The sequence below is a fragment of the Mobula birostris genome, chromosome 3 (genome assembly GCF_030028105.1).
Source record: "Mobula birostris isolate sMobBir1 chromosome 3, sMobBir1.hap1, whole genome shotgun sequence".
Classification (NCBI taxonomy): Eukaryota; Metazoa; Chordata; class Chondrichthyes; order Myliobatiformes; family Myliobatidae; genus Mobula; species Mobula birostris.
Window position 1 is genome coordinate 227,689,008 of NC_092372.1, and position 21,505 is coordinate 227,710,512.

At 42.9% G+C, this 21,505-nt stretch overlaps 1 protein-coding gene across 1 annotated transcript in view; it reads right to left on the reverse strand.

Moving 5' to 3' along the window:
• bop1 (BOP1 ribosomal biogenesis factor) overlaps positions 1–21,505 on the reverse strand; it is a 244,425-nt gene that overhangs the window by 93,512 nt on the left and 129,408 nt on the right. The window lies entirely within an intron of this gene.

Genomic DNA, 21,505 nt, shown 5'->3' on the forward strand with positions numbered 1-21,505 from the left:
TTCTCTAGGAATGCTTCTGTTATGAAGACAGGTAAACAATATTAGGTTAACATCTCTGCTATTCCCTTATCCCTCATTCTCTGTTCATATTTATTAATATTCCACCTTAAAATCCATTCTTTTAACTTCCATCTCTATCTTGCTTCTCCATCTAGCGATTTCTGCTTTTGAAAATCCTCTCAAACCTACTGTTATTCTTCACTATTCTTTTTCATTCAATATAATATCATTAACTTCTTTACTGAGCCACGGATGGATCATTTTTCCCAACCAGTCTTTATTTCCCAGTGGAATATACATTCGTTGAGAATTATAATAGAACTCTTTAAACGTGTGCCACTGCTAATCTACCATACCTTTTAATCTAATTTTCCAATCTAGTTTAGCCAAGTCTCCCTCATTCCTCTGTAATTGCCTTTTTTTAAAGACTCCAAGATTTGATGTTGAATTTGTCACTCTAACTGAATGTGAAATTACATCACAATAAGATTACTTTTTCCCAGAGGGCCTTTTACTGAGATTTCTAATTAATTCAGTCTCATTTTCCCATTACCGGATCCAAAATAGTCTGCTGTTTTAATTCATTGTTCTTGGAAAATATCTTGAATGCATTTCTTGAAGATACCTCCAAGTATTCCAGAACTATTGGACAAACTTGGGCTGTTTTCTCTGGAGCGGCAGATGCTAAGAGGAGAACTGACAGAGGTTAATAAGATTATGAGAGGCATAGACAGAGTAGACAGACAGCATCTACTTTAGGTGAGAGGGGGCAATTTCAAAGGAGATGCGAGGGGCAAGTTTTTTTTTTAAAATACAGAGTAATGAGTGCCTGGAATGATGGTAGATACAGAAACGTTAGGGACTTTTAGATAGACACATCAATGAGAGGAAAATAGAAGGGTGTGGACATTTTGTAGGCAGAAGAGATTAGTTAGCCATTTGATTACTAATTTAATTGGTTGGTACAACATTGTGGGCGGAAAGGCCTGTTCCTGTGCTGTACTCTTCCAAGTTCTATGTAACTGCTCTTTATAACTGCTTTCTCCAATTTGATTCACTTAATCCATTCCCCAGTGGTTTACAAGCCCCTCATTATTCCTCAGCTTACAGTCTGACCAACAATACAGCTGTTTAACAATTGACAGACTATTCCCAACCACATTTTCTACCCTATTATATTTCTCCATCTCACCAAAGATGATTCTACTTCCTGAACTGTTCAGTAACTGTCCTGAAAGTCAGCTTTTGTCATTACACCTATTGTCCGCCAATGATAAGGCACCTGCCTCTCCTGAATCCCATCACCCTCCCCCCCAAAAAAATCCTTTTCTCCTTTTTCCATTTGGCTATCTTTCAAAAATGTCACTGCTGTGGAATATGCAGCTTCTAGCCGAAGCCATTTTATAGCCATGCCAAGATCCAACATATTTTTTCCCCCATTAACACCATGAATTCATCTACCATTGTTGTCACAGAGACACACAGCACAGAGACAGAACCTAACACCCACTTTGTCCATACTGATCATTAAGTACCTAACTAGAGGAATCCTGTGTACCAGTACCTGGTCTGCAGCATTCCAATGCTCAGCCAACTTGCACTTAAGCACTGTGAGTGCCCGTGAGCACTGTAAGAGTGCCTGTCTCCACCACCCAGTAAGGGAATGCAACTACCTCCTACTGGAAAAGATCTTCTTGCTCCTCAACCTAAATCAACACCTTACAGTTTTAGGCACTTTTGCTATGGGAGAAATTTTCCTCATATCAACTCAATCTATTCCCCTCCTAATGTTCAGATTAAAGATTAGCTTTATTTGTCATGGAAACAAAGTGAAATGCATTGTTTTGCGTCAATAATCAACACAGTCCAAATATGTGCTGGGAGCAGCCTGCAAGTATAGCCATGCTTCCTGGGTGTAAGTACAGCATTTCCACGACTTACTAACCCTAACGTGTATGCCTTTGAAATAGATGTAAGAGGAAACCCACGAGGTCACAGGGAGAATGTAGAAATTCCTTACAGAGAGTGGAGGGAATTGAACCCTGATCTTATAGCTGGCAGTGTAAAGTGTTACGCAAACTGCTACACTACCGTCTCCCTCAGCCTACCCAGTTTGTCCTTTTGCCATCCTAGGCAACATCCGAGCAAAAATCCTTTGCACACTCTCCATGTGTATCACATCTTTCCTACAGTGCAGCAAACTCAATTCTCCACACACAGCCTAACCAAAGTTCTACCACAACCTTCCTGTTCTTTTATTCAAATGCCTTTTCACCAGTCTTATTTACCTGCACTGCCACCTTCAGGATGTGTACACAAAGATTTCTCTGTTCCTCAGTGCAGTGTAAGGTCCCACAATTCACTGTGTCGGTCATACTGTGATTAATCCTTATGAAGGCAATACCTCACATTTATCAGAATTAACTCTTTGCCACTTATCTGCCCATACTATCGATTGATCAATATTATTATGTAGCCCACGATTAACATCCTCACTGTCCACAACCCTCGTTTTCATGTCATTTGTAAGCTTATTATTTTATACACCTATCTTTGTATACAAATTGTGTCACAAATAAGACCATAAGACACTGGAGCAGAATTAGGCTGTTTGGTCCAGCGATTCTGCTCTGTCATTCCATCATAGGCGATTTATTATCCTTCTAAACCCCATTCTTCTGCCTTCTACCCAGAATTTTTGATGCACTGACTTATCAAGAACCTATTAACCTCCACTTTAAACTCAGTGACTTAGCCTCCACAGCTGTCTGTGGCAATAACCACCCTCCGATTAAATTCCTTCTCACCCCCGTTCTAAATGGACCCCTCTATTCTGAGGCTGTGCCCTCTGGTCCTAGACTCCCCCACTATAGGAAACATCCTCACTACATACACTGTATCTAGGGCTTTCGATATTTGATAGGTTTCAATGAAAACCCCCCTTATTCTCAATGATTGATGCGTTCAGATAAACCTACAATTAATTCTTACTTTATAAAACATTTTTCCTACTTGGATCCCATTTGCTGCTGCACTATTACAATCATATCTTTGGTTTGCTTGTCACATTCTATTGTTCTCTTAAACACAAAGATTCTGTGCAGATGCTGGAAATCCAGAGTAACTCATGCAAACAGTTGACGTTTCAGGCCAAGACCCTTTGTCAGATCTTGAAATTCCTCTCCATAGATGTTGCCTGAGCTGAATTCCTCCAGTATTTTCTGTTACTATAGTTTGCTTTTTTTTTTAGATTTTCACTCACCTGAACCTCTCTCACCTTCAGTTCAAACATCAGGAACCACTAACAAGGGTGTCTGGCATGTCCAAGAAGGGGTAGAACCTTTGGTGAAGGGAGTTGTCGTGCTCAATATGGAGCAGCTCACTCACCTGGGGCCCCAACAGGTATAAGACTGTTGGCTCCAAGTACCTATTTGCATGTGACAGCAGCCACACCCTGGTACACCACATTGACAGTCAGGCTAGACCAGGTGAGGGTACCCCACTGTCTCATACCCCAGATGCCTGTCCCAACATGTGAAGTCAGCTCTGGAGGACTGGGCGGATGACATCTACAGTGACATCCAACGGCCAGAAAGGCCACTCCGCAACACTATGTGGAGAGCGAAGGGCACGACAAGGCACAGAAGTAGTCACGGTCACCCACCACAACCAAGGAAGACCCCAGCTGCAGTGACTACTTGCACCACAAAACTGGGACTTCCAAGGTTGAGAGAATTGAACTGCCCCAATGCAATGGCTTTTTCCACTTTAAAAACTCTCTCACAGGTTTTACCGCCATTGTTGAATACAATGGATGGATCGATCACCCACTAACATCAAAACAAAAGTGTTATCCACTGAGCCAAACAATTACAGTATGAATATAAAGGTAAACAGAACCATTCCTCTTGGCTCCTTCAATCACCTAGCCTCTCATACGTAATCTGTCAACACCAATTTTAACATTCCAAACGTCCATCAGCTCCCAAGACCTCTCCAAGCACATGCCACACATTCACCAACAGCTACAGAGTTCCAGCCCCCAGTACACTCCCCCTTTGGCTTCTCCTGGTTTGGAAGAACATCAATCTTCAGCACGTCAAGGTTCAAGTTCAATCTCCCTCTATTCAAAGCTAAGTTCTGGCTGCAGTCTCAGTTTACAAAGAGCAACACCTTATTCCACTTCCTGTGGCTTCTTCCATCGTGCGGCCACAGAGAATACTCAGCAGAGCCGAATTAGTAGCAGCTTTGAAAGGGCCAACTTCCCACATTCAGCGCACATACACGCGAGAAGTGAAGTGATGCCATGCTCCAACCCACTGCCACTTGTAGGTCAGAAACTTGCCTTCTAGATAACACTGAAAAGGACTGAGTAATCAGAGGGTGCAGATTAAAGATTAGCTTTATTTTATCACCTATACACCAAAACATACAGTGAAAAGTGCTGTTTTGTAATAACGACCAACACAGTCTCAGGATGTGCTGGGGGCAGCTCATGTTGCCATGATTCTGGCACCAACATAGCATTACCCTAACCCTTTGGAATATGAGAGGAAACTGCATCACCTGGAAGAAACCCACAGGTCACGACTGATGGGAATGCAGCGGTTAGCGTGGCACTATGACAACTCAGGGTGTGGGAATTCAGAGTTCAATTCCATTGTGTTCTCTAAGGAGTTTGCACGTTCCATTTCATTTGCATGTAGGTTTTCTCCAGGTGCTCCACGTTCCTCACACAGTCCAGAGGCATACCAGTTAGTAGTTGAATTGGTCATTGTCAACCGCCCTGTGTTTAGGCTAGCGTTAGATCGATGGGATTGCTGGGCAGTGCAGCATGCAGGGCTGGAGAACCCTGTTCTACACCATATTGATAACTTTTAAGTAAATAAACCCATAGAAAAGGGTTAGTTTTCTCAGATATTGATTGGGTTGGGGTGGAGAGGGGAACGGTGGAACTAACTTAACATCTCTTCCAAGGGCCAAACAGCCTCCTTCTATGTGATTTTATGGATGTACAGCAGCACATTTATAGTAATTTATGCCAGTGGCATTCCGGTAGCACAGAGGTTAGTATAACCCTTCACAGCAGCCAGCTGTAAGATTGAGTTCAATTCCTGCCTCTCTCTCTGAGGAATTTGTACATTCCTCCTGGGACCGCGTGGGTTTCCTCTGGGAACTGAAGAGACCACTTCTATGCTGCATCTCTCTGTGACTGAAGTTTCTCAACCTCAGCCACACAAAAAGCAGAGATTGGAGATCAGGATGCTAGCCAGAATGAAAAGCAAATCAAAATTCAAAATGCGTCTTACAAATCTCTATAGTTTTGTACTTGCGCTTATTGCTGGACTGCAATTAATTGCATTTCATTTTAAATTGATGAGCTTGATTTTCCAGGTTGGGATGTGAGCCATTTGGCCCCAAAGTGTATCTGAGCTCCTTGCACTTTTCCCCAGAAACACATTCTCTCTTTTCCCACGCCAGCCCTCATCGAGTTGAAGCCAACTCCCCACACAGTGCACACCTATGAACCGGAATGAGTGAATACACACTTCAAGGAGAAAAATGTTTGTGTTATATAATTTAATTAAAAATAAGACAGCCTTCAGGAAGAAATTTCTTTTCTCTGGTAAAAAATCAATTGCCTATATTTAGGTCAAAAGTGAACACTGTAGAACTGAGCTCATGGAGAACCAGAGAAATGAAAGGAGTTATGACACCATAACAGATTTCTCTTGCTTTACTGCGACAATAAGGAGTAGACTCAGTCCGTAGAGGGAAAGATAGGTTCCTGTGATGAGCTGAGCTACCGTATGTTCACAACCCTTGGCACGTGGAAAGCAGTTATTATGCATCCAGACAGAATGGTGTATCAATAAAAATTGGTAAGAATCACTGGGAGCATGCTAATATCTTGCATAGCAACGTGTTGCCTGGGTCACAAGGTAACAACCACCGACCCAGTCAACTTACAGTACCACACACTTCTCCTTCATCACCTGCCACCGTTCCAACCCTACACAACAACAGACAGCACAGGATGTGGTGGGCAAGCAGCCAGAGGAAGAGGTGGAGACAGGTACAGTTTTGACCTTTAAAATGTACATGGATAGGAAAGGCTCAGAGGGACATGGGTTAAATGCAGTCAAATGGGTAAACACAGTTCGACAACCTGGTCAGCATAAGGGTTGTAGAAGTCTATGCCTTTATATAGTCAGACCCACAGCCATTCATATAGAACATTTAAGAGAACAGGACAGGAACATAAGAATTGTGAACAGTTTTGGGCTCCACTTCTAAGAAAAGATGTGCTGGCATTGGAGAGGGTCCAGAGGCGGTTTAGAAGGATGATTTCGGAAATGAAAGGGTTATCATATAATGAACATTTAATGGCTCTGGGTCCGTCCTCGCTAGAATTTAGAAGGATGAGGGGGGATCTCACTGAAATCTTCCGAATGTTGACAGGCCTAGACAGAGTAGGTGTGGAAAGGATGTTTCCCATGGTGGGAGAGTCTAGGACAAGAGGGCACAGACTCAGGATAGAAGGGCATCCATTTAAAACAGTGTGGAGAAATTTCTTTAGCCAGACATTGGTGGATTTGTGGAATTTGTTACCACAGGCTGCTGTGGAGGCCAGGTCATTCGTTATATTTAAGGCAAAGACTGATAGGTTCTTGGTTGGCCACAGCATCAAAGGTGATGGGGAGAAGGCCAGGGAGTGGGGTAGAGGAGGGGATAAAAGGTTCAGCCATGATTGAATGACAGAGCTGACTCGATGGGCCAAATGGCCTAATTCTGCTCCTTTGTCTTATCCCTTGACTCTGATGTCTATTCCAAACTAAACTAAATTACCTGCACATGATCCATATACCTCAATTCCCTGCATTTCTAAAAGCATCTTGAGCACACTATCCTATCCTATCAGCTTACCCCATCACTATCAAGGCTCGTTGAGCACCACGATCCTATCCTATCTGCTATCTATCCTGTCCTACCTACCATTATCCTATCTGCTTCCACTACTATCCCAGCCACTCACCATTCTCTGCAATATAATTGTCTTGCTACCTCATTTAAATTCCCCCCCACCTTACATGCAGTCCTCCTAAAATTGCCTTGCTATCTCGTTTAAACTTTCCCCTCTCATCTTAAGTGCATGTCCTCTAAGTCTTGACAACACACACTTGTACTTGCACACCACCACCAGCAGCATTGATAACATGAACTCCTATTCTTGGTCCTGTTTCATTGCCCTTCTTTCCCCACCTCCAGCATAGACACCGCCAAATTTCCTATTACTCCATATCCATTTTAATAGCTATCTCTGAAAGGGAACTGACAAATTCCATCTGTCTATAGGGGGGTCTGACAAACCCAATGCTCATTCAACCCAGATTGAGCAGCAAGACCACACAGTACCACAATGATGGCGGTGCGCTCGGCCTCTCTGGGTTCAACCAAAGGCAAAATCGTTCGTCTTTTATATCTTTTTCCACGATTACATGATACTGCCGGTTATTGAGAACATCAATTACTGCAGGTTCGAGCCCACTAGCGAGTTGCTGAATAGTGGTGGAGCTGAACTCATTGCGCACCATATTGCAGCCTGTTTCAGCTACCTGGGGTAGAAGGCATCAGAGGCAGTGCGCAATCCAACAAACACTGATTGTCTTGGAGGTTTTTCTTGTGACTGCAAAATCTTGTTGGACATTGGCAATATGGAATACTGCAAGTCTGGTTCACTGCCAAGATGACAGCAGGGGAGCTGAGTGGCCTTGGTTGTAGCACAGACCAGGAGAGGATACGCAGGACGTGGAAGAGTGTGGTGTTCATGCTGGGTTGGGAGCTGGCCCCTTCCATCGGTGCTACCCTCCGGCGTTCGCTCGGTGGAAGAAAAGCTGGACTGTGTTACCTAATACAGTACGTGCTTTGTGTTGTATATGGCTGTGGGTACCACGTTTTGCGCCTTGGCCCTGGAGGAAAGCTGTTTCGTCAAGCCTAAAGGGTTTTGGATGCTTATTGAAAGAAACTTTCCTGAATTCTGCTTTGAAGGCAAGTAACATTAGGAAAAAATAAATCTAATTTCCCCTCACTACTGACTTTCCTGACAAAGGAAATAGGCTTTTCCTGTTCACTCAGCTTAGGCCTCATAATTTTATCCACCTCCATTAAATTTCCCCTCAGCCACCTCTGTTCCAAAGAAAACAACCCTAGCCTAACTAGTCTTTCTTCAGAACTCTTACTTTCCAGTCCCAGCAACATCTCAGTAAATCTTAACACCCCCTCCACTGCTAACACTTTTCCTGTAGATTGGGTTATCACTGCACATTATTCAAACAGTGGTTTAAATTGTGTCTCTCATAACATCAACATAATGTCCTCCTTATTCTGTACCTCAGTCTATACAGACAGGGGTCCCAGTTTTTTCTTAACCACATTATACATTCAGTGGCCACTTTATTAAGTATAGGAGTTGAAGCTAGTGTGGTCTTCTGCGGCTGAAGTCCATTCACTTCAAGGTTCAATGTGTTGTGCATTCAGAGATGCTCTTCTGCACACCACTGTTATAACAGGTGGTTATTTAAGATAATGTGGCTTTCCTGGCAGTTTGAACAACTCTGGCTACTCTCCACTGACCTCTCGCATTAGCACGGTGTTTTTACCCACAGAACTGGATGCTTTTCTTTTGTTTTTCACACCATCCTCTGTAAACTCAATGGACTATTTTGCATGAAAATCCAAGATCAGCAGTTTCTGAGATACTCAGACCACCCCATCTAGCACTAACAATTATTCCACAGGCAAACTCCCTTAGATCACATTGCTTCTGCATACTGAACCATGGCTGCATGCTTTCATACACTGAGTTGCTACCATGATTGGCTGATTAGACGTTTGCAGTAACGAGGTGTAGAGGTGCACCTAACAAAGTAGCCACTGAGTGCATATCTATCCTAATGTCTTCAGGATCTGGGTCGACACTTCAAGGTCTCTCTGTTACTCTACAATTTTCAGAATGTTACATTTTACCTTGCTCTGAAGTGAGATGACTCTTTGCAGACCCTCCCATTAAATTTATCACAATCATTCTACCCTTTTAAATCCCAATTCTGACTGTCAAAATTCCTAACAATATTCTCTTAAACAAAAAACAAAATCTCTTCCTCTGTTTTGTCTGCTCTTCCTACATGCATTACACCACAATTCTTATGATCTAATTCCTCTTACCACCTTTCCTAGCATGGAAATGGCTATTATGAGGAGGCATAACTTTAAGGTGACTGGAGGAAAGTATTGGGCGGGGGGGGGGGGAATGTCAGAGCTAAGTTTCTTTTTTTTAAAGATGGTCAGTGGTGTATATGTAGAACATGTTGCCAGCAGTGGGGGTAGAGACACATACAATAGAGACATTTAAGACTCTTAGATAAGCACATGAATGGTAGAAAAATGGAAGGCCACGTGGGAGGGATGGGTGGCAGGGTGGTGATACGTCTCTACCAAAGGAGGTGTAAGATGCTCCTTCCCTCCACTAGCTTGCAGGCCACCTTCAGGCAAAGTGTAGCGCCTGCTTAGCCCCCCCATCAGGGACATGTGAAATGATGGGAGCAGATGGTAGATGGTTGTATGAGCAGCTGGTGCGTATCACAAGTTCCGGTTATGATAATGGTCTTGGTCACCCATCTTGTAAAGACACTGCCCAGGCAGAAAGAAATTGCCAAGAACGATCATGGCCATTGAGACCATGATCACCCATGTCATACGACACGGCACATACTTTAACCAATTTCCCCCGGGATCAATAAAGTATGACTATGAATGAATGAACGATGTGGGAGGGAAGGGTTATGTAACGGGTTGCCACAATATTGTGGGTTGAAGGGCCTGTATTGTGCTGTAGTGGTCTGTGTTTTATGTTCTTATGCTCATTTAACCAAGTACCTCAGAAAGCATTTTCCCTAAGCACCATGGCCTCCGCATTTGCAATACCACAAAACCCAACAGATCTGTCTCTGGACAACCTCACCGACTAGCCTTTGGTCTGCAGAACTTGTATCATCAAGGGCCAATTCTGGATGCAACTCTTGGGACCCCATGTCTTTTGACCTTTCTGAAAGCCCCTAATCATTCTGATTTAATTAAATCCCTTTGCACTGTCCCATCACACACTCACAAGGCAGGGACAGCTCTGGTTCGATGCAGAAGGAAGCTCCCTCCACACTGTTCCAACACTCGCATGACAGAAAATGAACAGATTTGATTTCTTTAATTTTGTGGCAACAATCTATCTCTGCTCCGAACTAAAATAAAGGATTCTCTACAGTATTGTTATTCTGCCCTGCCCAAGCAACTATGGCCTCTGACCAAGATGGCCTGTGATGAATTAGTGGCAAAAAACTACATAGAGTAGTTAGTTCAATGAGTTCTGAATGAACCAGCAACTCTTAAGGACATCCCTTTAGAACAGAGATGAAGAGAAATCTCTTTAGCTAGAGAGTGGTGAATCTGTGGAATTTATTGCCTCAGACAGCTGTTGAGGCCAAAGTCATTGGGTATATTTAAAGCAGAGGTTGATAAGTACTTGATTAGTCAGGGTATCAAAGGTTATGGGGAGAAAGCAGGAGAGTGGGGTTGAAAGGGATAATAAATCAGCCATGATGGAATGGAGCAGACTAAGGGCCGAGTGGCCTAATTCTACTCCTATGTCTTATGTACAATAACCATCTCACGAGCACTTGAGTCTTCTGCCATTTGTTCAGGTTCAGAGACCTGACTGAGATACAAGTTGACAAAAGACAGTAAGAGAACAGAAATAGAAATTACACTGGAAATCAGCATTTGGAGGAAAACAAAGCCAATGTGCCAGTAATACCCTGAATGATTGCCTGAGCCTTCATGTCATTCCGAAGTTCAAGCAAGTTGGAAATGCTCCAAAAAGGCTTTAACAGCGAGACAGGGTAAGCTGTGGAAAGAGTAGAAAATCTCTGCCAAGCAGCCACACTAACTAGAGGACCACTAAGGACTGACACAGAAAGGCAACCAAAACCTTATGAATCTGCGTGATTGTGCACAAAAGAAAAATGAGCACAGAAGCAGTGCAGACAGTCCTTTCAAACCTGGGGCACATTGGCAAGATCCTTCATCAAACACACACCATTCAATAATTGTACTCCTGTAGAGATTAAATTGCCGTTATGGAAGTAGGCAGTAAATAGCGGCAACTCAATTCGGGTCCTGCATTCCAGAATATTATATAACCAAAAAGCATGTCTTAATAATTGCAGGAAAAACTGTAAGGAAAATTCCTGGCTTCTGTACTTGGTCTGTCCTTGAGAGATGTACTAATTGAAATATGCGCAGTGTGGCTTAATAGGGGCAAAGATATTTAAGCACAGTTGCCTGTAAACTCCTTTGGTCAATCAGAGAGCAATTGTAGGTGTTTGTAAACTGCAAACCCAGAGTCAATGATTGCTTTTCCTTCTCCTTAGATTGCAACAGATAGAATGAGTGAGCATCACCGCTCTCAAAAACAGTTCCTTTCCCCAAGCAGTAAGGCTGATCAACACCCCCACCCACTAACCCACCCCTCCACACCCCCAACCACCACTATCTTATCATTTCCGTCAGTCACTTTATGTACAGACACTCAAAGTATATAAGCAATCTTATGTATCATTAATATTGTGTCCTTTATTGTATTTTTTTGTGCTGCATCAGAACCAGTGTAACAATTATTCCATTTTCCTTTACACGTGTACTGGAAATGACATTAAACAATCTTGAATCTTGAAAAATACACCCTTCTCTTCCTCATATGCACATGCAGACCACAAGACCTAGGAGCAGAACAAGGCCATTCAGCCCATCAAGTCTGCTCTGCTATTCCATCTTGACTGATTTATTATCCCTCTCAATCCTTGCTCCGAACATGAAAGGTTCTGTCCTAAACATAACTTCACTACCTCTGCCCAGTCAGTAATGTTACAATGACCATTCCAAACCTTATGATTATACACAGAAAGAAATTTAAACCACAACCACTTCCTAACCTTCACCTGACAAACAAACCCTTTTGGATTTCATTCCCTGAATGAGCACGTTTACCAGCAATACACTCTCCCAGAATACTCGCTCTTAAATTGACATGAACAAAAAGGAAAAGCACAATCGTCTCCAGAAGGCCCCGTGATTAGCTACAGTTTTCTCTACACAAGGCAGTAAAGAAATAATATTGGTTTAACTTCACCGAACATCTGCACTTGTGATTAGTATAGGCCGTGTGTATGAGAGCTTCAGACACACGTACTCAAAGAGCAACAGCCCACAAAACAGAAGGAAAGGTTTCTTTGGGGAGCCGAGGGAGGTTAGTTAGCGTAAAATCAAACTTATCCTATTTCCAAAACTCTGGAGTAAAGGTTCTGAGGATTGCTTTCCAAAACCAGGATCTACTAAAGTGACAGAATTAAACCAAGATAATCTGCTAAAAGAAACCCCAATAATAACCAGCAGAGAAATACTAGATGTCGTCATGGCCAAGTACAAGTGATATTGACTGAGAAATGGTGCTGAAAGGTATTAAGGCTTCAGAAAAATAGCACTGATGTGAAGAGGAAAAACTAAGTGTTAAAGGCATCACAAAAATGGATGGATACAGTAACTGAAGTCAGAAAGAAACAGAAGGGGGAAAAAAACCCAAAAATGCCTACACACAAGGAAAAAGCAAAGAGCTTTTTAGAACAGGTTAAAGGGATTTTAAAAGGTGCCAAGAGGGCCTCTGAGCCGAGTGTTTCTGAAGATTTTAAACAAACAATGGCACATTCTTCCCGAATTCTGACAGTAGAAGAGTTGTCAGAGAGGAAATTAGAAACTAATCAAAAAACAGCAATGAACTTGATGATAAAATAGGTCGTGGTTCCGATAGTGAACGTGCCCTCAGGTCAGGTTATGAATATCCGATATCGGTTTAAATCGGTCATGGACACATCACGGAGGTTAAAACAAACCTAATTATACCGAGGGCTGCTGAAACATTGAATGCTTTGCTACAGAGTCGTTGAGACAATCAATATTTAACGCAGAAGTTGTAGGGATACAGGAAAGATACAGTATCTAATGTGGATTGCTTGAGCAAAAGAGAAGCCAATTTCCCCCCCCCCCAAAACAGATGACAAAGGGTTGCAGAAGCAGTATTACACAAGAGGATTCTTAAATCAGTGTCAGAGATTATCTCACCAATCGTCCCCAAAAGCCATATTGTGCACATCTAAAGTGTTAATCGTGATAAGACACATCTGTGATTCACTGAACAAGAAAGAATTATAATTATAAACTTAAAGGACATAAATTAATTGAGGCTCTCTGTTGGTCAGGGTTGACCATGGATGTTGTGTCCCAGCTGTCTATGTGATACACAAGCCTGGGCAGTACGATACGGAGAGCAAGCTGTTGCCCATGCAGCTGACTCCCCCTCTCCACGCAGCTGATGAACCCAAAAGAATGCCAGAGACTGATACAGTTTGGCACCATCAGCATCACAGGAGCTGCCAGTCAGCGTTCAAATCAGTGTAGGACTGACTGCCTTAGGGATTTCAACACCGGATTTTTCCTCAGTGTTTACTCCCGAAGCCTTCCCCATGAGTGTGTATAGCCACAAAACAGCAGAGATTTGAGATCAGAGTTTTCCTTCCCCAAGATGAACTGCCAACCAAGCCCCATCCGCTCAAAGTGACTGGTTTTAAGGCGCCAGTAACCCGCCTTTGCCCTGTCTCCAGTAGAAATGGTTCCGCTGGGCTTAGTAGTTAAGCCACACGGGATGGACTTGGTTGTCAGAGGCTATCTGAGACACACACCATTGGGAGTATTTAATAGGCAGTGTAAGCTTATCCCCACTACCTCTCCCGGCCGTAACAATCTTAAGAAACCCTTAAGTTGTTAGATAGGGTTTTTATTGCCATTCCAAGAAAGGGAAGCATTAAAGAGTACAAAATAATCTGGTTATACATATTTGTATTATTCTAATTCAAGAAAAACACTAAATTAACACAGATAAGCATGTAAGGAAGTGGGATGCTCACTAGCTGGGATATACAGCTGGAAATGTAGACTACAAGACCATAGTTTCAGATTCAGTGTTACTTATCACATCTACATCAAAACAGACAACGAAATGCATCTTTTGTGTTAACAATCAATACACACAAATATGCTGGGGGCAGCATACAATGTAAGTGGAAGATCCCAAAACCTACAGCAGAAGAAATAATAGTTTGTTTAGGAGAGGGGCTTGTGTAATCATAATGCAGGAAATATTGCATAGTTTTACAATGATGAAGGCAATGAAAATTGCAGAGCATATTGAAAGTCTGATTTATGGTAAACAAGGCAGGACAGACAAATTCATTCAGGGCTAAAGGAAGACAAACATGAGAAAATCTGCAGACACTGGAGATCCAAAGCAACAGACACAAAATGCTGGCCAGGCAGTATCTATGGAAAATAGTAAACAGTTGCTGTTTTGGGTCAAGAACCTTCATCAGGACTCACTTAGAGCTAGAGGATGATTTGTACAGAGGTCAAGGTACTAAGAACAAACTGAAAGAGCTGCCAGTGGAATGGCGGATGTGGGTTCAATTTCAACAATTAAGGAAAATTTGTTTAGGTACTTGGGTGGGAGAGGAATGGAGGGTTGATGGGACTAGCAGAATAATAGTTAACATGGATAAGATGGGCTGATGGTCCTGGTTTCTATGCTGTAGTGTTCTATGACTCTGACTCTATGTTCCATAGAACATGGAACACTCCGTCTTCAACCCAGGATGGTATATTGACCTTTTAACCTACTCTTAGATTGGTCTAACCTTTCCCTCCCACATGGCCTTCTAGTTTTCTTTAATCCATGTGCCTATCTAAGAGTCTTTAAAATGTCCCTAATGCATCTGCCTCTCCCACCACTGCTGGCAGGGTGTCCTATGCACAAACAACTGAGATGCCCCCTAAACTTTCCTTCAAACACACTCTGGGTATTCTCTTTCCACACCCCCCATCTTTTTACTCTGACTCCTTCCCCCCTTCCTTTTCAGTCCTGACAAAGGGTCTCAGTCCAAAATGACGAGTGTTCAATTCCGTAGATACTGCCTGACCTGCTGAGTTCCTCCAGCACTCTGTGTGTTTTACCTTAAAATGATGTCGCCCGGTATTAGCCAATTCCGCCCTGGGGAAAGAGCCTGTGGCTGTCTACTCTTTCAAAAGGTGAATGACTAGTGTTGGAGATTTCTTGTTCCTAATCTAGAATAAGACTGAATTCCAACCAGCTACTTAAAATACAGAGAACTCTCATCAAGTATTTGACAGATGAGTACATATCACTGCTTTACAAACCCCTTCTGCCTAATACACACCTTTCAAGACTATGGGGCAAGTCTGGAAATAACTAAGATAAATCAAGATTTAAGATTATTTCATGTCATTTTCTGTACACAAGTGTAAAGGAGTACAAAATAATTGTTACTCCAGATCTGATGCAGCACAAAAACACCAGAATAAGATAAAGAACACAATAATAATAAAAACACAATAAATATAAATACTTGTATAATATACATAGATCAATTGTATGTCCATAAAAGGAGTGTCTGTACATAAGGTGACTCTGACAGGACATGATAAAGTAGTGGTGGTTGGGGGTGTGGAGGGGTGGGTTAGTGGGTGAAGGCGTTGATCAGCCTCACTGCCTAGGGAAAGGAACTTTTTGAGTGTGGTGACACTGGCACAGCTGCTATGTAGCCTCTTCCATGTTGAAAGTGGGTCAAACAGTCCACGAGCAGGGTGGGTGGGATCCTTCATGATTTTGCTAGTCTTTTTTTCGGCACCATTCTTGTACATAATAATACAAATTCAAGAACAAATAGTTTTCTTTGGTAGTTTCATATTAAAATATTAATGTGCTAAAGTGTTTTCCACTGTTGAATTTTTCAGGCCATTAAGATGTTGAGATGAAGCACACGAGGATATTTGGCTCTGAAAATGGCTTTAACCAATTTCCAGCACCAAATCAGGGTGTTTGCCACAATCATTGCCAAAACGTTGTTATTTAGCTTTGGGAGAACAGGACAGATATCCACTACACACCCCCTCCATTTTAACAGAGTCAGAGATGAGAGAGCATGGCGTATGGAGAAGCCTTAAAGGAGTCACGGACTTAGCAAGGCACTCCATACATCTTCCAAAAGCCTGCAATATCGCTTAAAAGTTCAGCTCCTTTGGAAATGCTGCGTTCAGCCCAAGATGAGAGTGTGCATGCTTAGCCAACAGCTTGGAACTTAAGTTATTCCAAGTAGCTGGGGAAGTTTGTCCAGCCTCTCAGCCTTCATGGCCAGTTGAAAAGCACTCAGGCCGTCTCCATCTCGGAAAGTGAAAAGAATGAATATCCCTGAACTGGCACCATGCCACAATGAAAATTCATTAGTTCACAAGACGAACTAGCATCAGTGCTGTTTGATATCTCGACAACATCACCCTGATAACATAGAATATAGAACATGACAGCACAGTACAGGCCTTTAGACCACAATGTTGTGCTGACCTTTGAACCTACTCTAAAATCAATCTAACTCTTCCCTCCCACATAGCTCTCCATTTTTCTATCATCCATGTGTCTATCTAAGAGTCTTTTAAATGTTCCTAATGTATCTGCCTCTCACCACCCCTGCCAGGGCATTCCACACACCCATCGCTCTTGTAAAAAGAACCTACCTGTGACATCCCACTCTATACCTTCCTTGTCAAGGAAATTAATTTCTTCACTGAAAACCCTTTAATCAATGACATGGTGAATCTTTTAGCCTAAGCCAGAGAAAACAGTTTGCTCCTGGTCATCTGTCAAGGTTTGAAGATTATATCCAGTATAATAACCTGAATATAGTCTGGCATCGAACAATCATCTATTTACCATGTATTAAGATAATTGGACTATCTTTCTGATCTTGATTAGTCAGGGCATCAAGGTCACAGGGAGAAGACAGTAGAATGGAGTTTAGAGAGATAAAAAGTCAGCCATGATTGAATAATGGAGCAGACTCAAAGGGCCAAATGGCCTAATTCCAATCATTTGTCTAAAGGTTTCATTCAGGTACTTCCACCAGGTTACTGACCCGAGATGCGAGTTAATCATGGAGATGGTGCATTTTCTGGACACAAAACTGAACACACATTCTGTTAGACCATAAGACACAGGAGTAGCATCAGGCCATTCAGCACGAATCTGTCCCTCCATTCCATCGTAGCTGTTTATCATCCCTAGCAATGCTGTTCTCCTGCCATCTCCACATAACCTTTGATAGCCTTACTAATCACAAACCTACCAACCTCTGCTTTAAATATACACAATGACATGGCCTCAACAGCCACCTGTGGCAATGAATTCCACAGATGCACCACCTCTGGCTAAAGAAATTTAGATCTGCACCAGCTGCTCATATGACCATCTACCACCTGCTCCAAGGGCTTCACATGACCCTGATCGGGGGCTAAGCAGATGCTACACCTTGCCCAAGGGTGACCTGCAGGCGAGTGGAGGGAAGGAGTGCCTTACACTATGTTGGTAAAGACGTACCTCCACGCCATCACTCAGTACATGCAATAATAATAAACTAATTTACCAATTTATACAAGGGCATTCCATGCTTCTGTCAGTTCCCTCCATCACCACTAACCACTCGACTGACTTCACCGAAGTCAAACTTATTTATTCCCTCCATAGATGCTGCCTAACCTTTTGTGCATCTTGGTCAAAACTATACTGAAGCTTTCAATAAATGCAAAACTCTGCTGGTTACTTAGCACACTCAAGTAGGCATATTGAACTTATTTATTTATTTATTTGTGGCGGGGTGCAGATACATCTCTAACAAGGGAAGTGCAAGATGCTCCTTCCCTCATCTAGCCTGGGCAAGGTGTAGCACCTGCTTAGTCCCCCGATCAGTGTCATGTGGAGACGTGGATGGTTGACCGAGCTGCTGATATCACAATTTCTGGTAATGTGACCACTGACGCCAGGCAGACAATCTCTGATGAGTATTGATAATGGTTGGGGTCACCCATCTTGTAAAGACGCTACCAAGGAGGAGACGATGGCAAACCATTTCTGCAGAAAAAATTGCCAAGAATGATCATGGTCACTGAGACCACGATCGTCCACGTCATATGACACTGCACATACTACGATGATGATGAATTATTTATTGATTGATAATAGATACAGTGCGGAACAGGCCATTCTGGCCTTTTGAGCTGTACCACCCAGCAACCCACCAGTTTAACGCCAGCCTAATCACAGGACAATTGACAATGACCAATTAACCTCGTAACTGGCATGTCTTTGGACTGTGGGAGGACACCAGAGTACCTGGTGGAAAGCTACACAGTCATGGGGAAGGAATGTACAAACTTGCTTACAGAGGATGCTGGAACTTAACTCTGAACTCCAACACCCCGAGGTGGACTAGCATTGCGCTATCTGCTACGGTACCATAGTGTGCAAAAATATGGCTGATGGATGGAATTCTTAAAATTTTATTTATAGATTAATTCATTTATTAATGTTAACAACATCCATTACACTAGTTGTTATATCCCTGCAGATGCTATTGTTAACGTCTAAAACTGAACAGAGGTAAACAAGAGAATTGGGAGAGGAGATAAAGACGACAAGGAAGACATAAATCACAAGATCAAATGTGAAAACCGAGCCTTAGAGGAAGAAAGTCTGCATCGTAGCCTCTTGAGCCTATTTAAACCGAATGTAGCCCCTCCTGAGGGGCACCATGGTGAATCGTAGAGAGGACAGGTGCTGATGTGGAACCTACAGTTCACTACCAAAAACCGGTCCTTTCAAACACATCATATTTCAGGTCAGTTTATGCAACCCACCAGAGAGACCACTTCAAATGAAGTGCGGAGGTTACGCAAGCTTTTTTTTAATTTTACATGTCTTTTGAAGAAGTGTCAGCCACTGAATAACACCATGCTGTTAACAATATCAAAATGGTAGGGAGAGAGAGAGACAGCTCCATACTGTCCAGCTCCCAGTGTGGATATCAAATCGAACGCTTACCATTTCATTTATTCCAACGACTTTCCCAGATGCAAGGTCTCCATTGTTTTGCAAATGCGACGCAGAGCAGCTTCGCGACTGATTTCCCTACTCCCCTGGCCGTCACTCTCAAGGAATCAGAACTGATCCCCAATTACAAGCCCGACTGCCATCAGCAGTGAAGGATAATTAGAGCAGGAACAAATTTGCTCATAGAATCAGAATCCAACAGCGAGTAGACTTAATGTATAGTACTTTCTAAGCATAAACTATTTTCTAAGCAGGGGAAAAAAAAATTCAGAAATCAGAAGTGCAAAAGGACTTGGCACTGTTCCCTAAAGGTTATCTTACAGGTTGAGTCGGTGGTAAGGAAGGCAAAGGTAACATTAACATTCATTTTGAGAGGACTAGAATACAAGAGCAAGGATGTAATGCTGAGGCTTTATAAGGCACTGGTCAGACCGGTATTGAGAGCGGTTTTGGACCCCTTATCTAGGAAAGGATTTGCTGGCGTTGGAGAGGGCCCGGAGGAGGTTCACAAGAATGAAAGGGCTATCGCATGAGGATGGAGAGGATGTTTCCCATAGTGACAGAGTTGAGGACCAGACAGCACAGCCTCAGAATACAAGGATGTCCCTTTAGAAGAGATGAAGAGAAATTTCTTTAGCCAGAGGGTGGTGAATCTGTGGAATTCATCGGTTGTGGAGGCCAAGTAATTTATATTTAAAGTGGAGGTTGATAGGGTCTTGATTAGTCAGGGCGTCAAAGATTATGGGGAGAAGAGTTGGTGGGTCAAAAGGCCTATTCTGCCCCTACATCTTATGGTCTTATCTCTGCCTTGCTCAACTAGCCCCTCAACTTCCTTTATCCCATCCTGCTAACACCTTGATAGGCCACGCTCACTACATTCCAATACTTTTCTGAGGCAATTATTCATTTAACCATGATTCCCAAAGGAAATGCTAGCAGTCGGGTGGGCTTCGTAGCATAGCACTTCACAGCACCGGAGGTCAGGACTCAACACTCAATTCCAGCCACTGTCTATACAATCTCCCCGTGGCTGCTTGGCTTTCCTCAGCGTGCTCTAGTTTCCTCCCACATTCCAAAGACATGGGTTAGTAAGGGTTAGTAAACCAGAAGCTCAGCAGCACTTGGGGGCTGCCCCCAGCACATCTCAGACCCTGTTAGTCACTGACATAAAACAATGCATTGCACTGTCTGTTTCGGTGTTACTGTGACAAATAAAGCCAATCTTTTATATTCATTTGACCACATAAGCCTTCATGCAAGACAACTGTTTGGTTTTAAAATAGAGGGCTATGCAGTAGGAAAATTCTAGGCATTTTTGCACTGCTTCTTTAATTTCTTGATTTATATTATATATGGAGGAGGAGAAGATGGCAATGCGACGCAGTGCACAGTGGCCACTCCAGTGAATGATATCTGTAATCTGTCAAGTAGGGTGCCGTGCACAATCCTGATTTGATGGAGACAGACGTGAGAGCATGTGGGAGCATCTGGAGAAATTTCTGAAATGCCTTCTTCGCTGCCGCTGCTACTGTGTGGTCCAGAATCTCCGGAGGGGAAGGCCCCAAGTCCTCGGCTTTGCTTGTTGCTCGGCGGCCGGGGCGGGGTCGAAGCGCTCGGCAGAGGATGGTGCTCGGGAGGCTGTATCGGAAGGGCTGGTCAGAGGCTCAAAGTTTTCAGACAGACTCAGAGTCGGCTGTGGTTGGGTGCTTCCAATGCATTGGCAGTTGTCGGCACCTGGAGATTTATGGCAGGGAGAGTTTCTCCCTTCTGTCGCCTGCTATCGGGACTACCAGGAGTCGATCGGAACTTTGAGACTTTTTTTTACCATGCCCATGGCCTGCTCTTAATCAAATTGCGGGTATTGCTTTGCACTGCTGTAACTATATGTTATAATTATGTGGTCTTGTCAGTGTTAGTCTTCAGTCTGTCCTTTTTTTTTGTGACATCACTCTGGAGGAACATTGTATCATTTCTTAATGCATGCATTTCTAAATGACAATAAACGAGGACTGAGTGTCCTCATAATCTAATATTTCTTTTTGTAACAAAGTAAATTTTATCTATTGCTCTGTACTGCTGCCACAAACCAACAAATTTCACGACATACAACAATTCTCTACACAGCAAGTTGTGGACACATGGAACAAACTACCTAGTTGTGTTGTTGAGAGTCGTAGCTTAGAGGCTTTCAAATCGAAACTCAATAGTTATTTCAACACACTATGTGAATAGGAATTTGGCAGGCTTTGTTGGGCTGAATGGCCTGTTATTGTCAAAAACTTTCTAATGTTCTAATGTCAGTGACATGCTCTATATGGGGAAAAAGAGCGGGAGTAGGTTATAGGTACAAGATTTAATCAAAGTGACCTTCCAACACCTCCATCCACTAAC